The following is a 3,224-nucleotide window of genomic DNA, read 5'->3' on the forward strand; positions in this document are numbered from 1 at the left end:
CCTCGATGAGCGTATACTAAAATAAAAGTCTTATGGTTTGGATCAATCCACAAATAAACAAAACGACCCATTCCCCTCATTTCTGGTTCTCTCATGCAGTTTTGATGCAGTGCCTGTAAATCTGAAAGGGAAAATTGAACAAAGAACTCTGACTTTTTACTATGTTGTGTTCCTATCTTGGATATTTGTAGTCATCCACTGTTATCCTTTCGAAACAACACAATTGGCAGAGGGGGAGGGTGTAGCTCAAGTGGTAGAGCATATGCTTAATATGCACAAGGTCCTGGGTTCAATCCCCAGTACCTCCATCAAATAAATAAATAAATGTAATGACCCTCCGCCCGCAAAAAAGTGAAAAAACCTAATTGCCAAATAGATCCTACAGGTGTATTATTAACCTAAATCTTAATAGGAAAGTAATTTAATTCCTTATATGTGACAGATAGTTCTTTTTAAGTATTTACAAAGATAAGATATTGGAGTTGTGTACATTTAATGTAATCATTTTTTCTGACAATCAAGAAAATAAATTATAATTAATAGAGTATTAAAATATAGAAAATAATTTTTGGTAATATTTTAAATTAGAACTTTTTTGCCATAGTATACATTCTGCCTTGTTGTTGGCATTATTTATTAAAATCATAGAATTTGTTTAGCAATATTTATAAATTATTTTAGACTTCTGATGATTATTTTGCTTTAAGTTGAATGGCAACATTTTATTCTGAAAAAGGAAAATAAAAACATGTAATTTACTTTCCTTGTTTCATTGAATTTATGAAAAATATTGAATAACAAGGGGTTACATAACATTTCTTGTCATTATCCAAAGTCCAGTGAAAAATAAATATTTCTTCTTCTAATTTGGAAAATTCTTACTATCTATACCAGTCAAAATATCTTTCCTATGCCTTTGCTTTCTTTTAACTTCTAAAATGATGTATTATTGTGACTTTCAGGGACAAACTCTTGATTCAGTTTTTCAGTCTTCCTTTGGGATAGACGACTGTTCACATAAACCATTAAATGCTAACTTCTATATGTAGCCTGTGTGTGTGTGTGCGCAGGTGTTGAGTGGGAGACAGGTTATGACAAGGAAGATAAAGGGGCTTATGACACAAGATTAGCATCCATCCTAACTATGGATCAAAGTACTCAAAATATTCTTCACTTATCATTCAATGATTATGTTAAACAATAAAAAACATAGAGACTAAATATATCTATAGGAATTTTTAGGAAACAGAGGCCCTCTTGTAACAACCCACCTGCACAATGAGTGAGGGAATGGAAGGCACTGACTTCTATGTGTGTAGTCAAAGGTACCCTGAAACAAAAACTGTCAAATCCAGAAGATGAAGCAGGAAATGCAAAACTAACTTGTCTTATGGAAACAACCTAAGTCTCCATTGACAAGATGACTGGATAAAGAAGTTGTGCTACAACACACACACACACACACACACACACACACACACTGGAATACTACTTAGCCATAAAAAAGAATAAGATAACTCCATTTGCTGCAACACGGGTGGACCTGGAGATTGTCATTCTAGGTGAAGTAAGCCAGAAAGAGAAAGAAAAATACCATATGAGATCATTCTTATGTGGAATCTAAAAAAAAAAGATGCAGATGAACAAGTTTCCTCCACATAACACAGGAACTATGTTCAATATCTTACAGTAACCTATAATGAAAAAGAATATGAAAACAAATATATGCAAGTAAATGTATGGCTGAAACATTAAGCTGTACACCAGAAATTGACATATTGTAAACTGACTATACTTCAATAAAGAAAATTTTTTTCGAAGTAACTTGCCTTTGATCCTTAACAGAACAATTGAATGGTCAGATGTGTGCTAACAGGATAAAACTCAAAAGAGATTGAACATGAGGTTGAAGGAGGAAGGTTGTGTATAGAAAATAAATAGACACTTGAAAATAAAAATAATAAAATCACAACTTACGGAATGCCAAGTGAATTTATTGGCTATAAAGAATATGTTCTCATTTGGGTACCATTATGAGAAACACTATCAATCTTATAAAATACATGGCTAGTTCCATTTTGGGGGGTCGTAGTCTTTGGTTCTTTCTATCTTTGCCACATTTTCTCTGATTTCTCTTTCCTTTAATTTTTTTTTTCATTGAGGACATTGAAATATGAATCTCATTAGAGGTATATCTAAACAGTATCTACTTTTCATTTTATGTCAGTGTTCTATCTAACAATTTGCACATCGAAAAACTTGTGCCTTTTTGCATTTATTCTCATGACAATTTTGATACTTTATTTATTAGTTACCTTTAGGACTAAAGCTCATGTTATTAACATAATATTTGCATATATAGGAGGAGTGAAGTCAGACAAAGAAAATGCCCTTTCTTTGATTAGAACATTCTATATTGTATAAGAAAAAATGAAGGTTCCTATTCATGCTCATTTTGAGCCATTCCAAATCGATCTTAATTCCATTTACTATCCCTTCATGAGTTTCAAAATGATATTCATAAGTTGAGTAAAAATGGTCCTTCCCTGAGAAGAGAAAAGGGAAGCCCATTGCCTGATACTGAATTTTCTTTGCTAATAGTTTGACACATGTAATTGGAAGGAACAGCTTGTGATGTTTTCCAAATGTCTGTAAGCAAAGTAAGTTAAAGTTAAAATTTGAAGCTACCTGATAGAATGGTTCACAAAAGGACACATCTTTGCATTTTACAAGACAACTCAACTCTTTCTAGAATGTTCCAGCAGGTTAACATTTCATTCTCAAGCACATTTGAAATTGCCTTTTTAATATCAAAATGTTTGTCTCAGTACACTTGCAGCACAAATGGCATTAACTGGTATGTTCCATATATTATACATAATAATACAAAGCAACTATTTATAGTATTTTTTTCTTGACTGCTAGAGATGCTTTTTTAAAGCCTATGTAGGTGTACACTATGCTTATTTATTAAAATAGAACAGCGACTAAATATTTTTAAAATGCATGAAGAGAATGGTGGTAGTCTCATGGGTCTCAGACTCCCAGACTACTTTAAACTTCCTTCAGTTCACTATGTGTTGTATTATCTAAAATACTGGATTTAAACATATACCCTGCACACGAGTCAAGATATACTACCTCCTTGTTTATTAACATTAGTACTTTTTAATGTTCAGAAACCTAATTCACAGGTTCCTTGCCATATGGAATTCAGTATTTGA

General features: G+C 32.3%; 1 non-coding gene across 1 annotated transcript; it reads left to right on the top strand.

Moving 5' to 3' along the window:
• The first annotated feature begins 235 nt into the window (after window positions 1–235).
• Window positions 236–308, top strand: TRNAI-AAU. The gene has a single exon. It is a non-coding gene; the product is annotated as a tRNA-Ile (tRNA).
• Window positions 309–3,224: the final 2,916 nt, after the last annotated feature.

Source organism: Camelus ferus, chromosome 30, assembly GCF_009834535.1.
Source record: "Camelus ferus isolate YT-003-E chromosome 30, BCGSAC_Cfer_1.0, whole genome shotgun sequence".
Lineage (NCBI taxonomy): Eukaryota > Metazoa > Chordata > Mammalia > Artiodactyla > Camelidae > Camelus > Camelus ferus.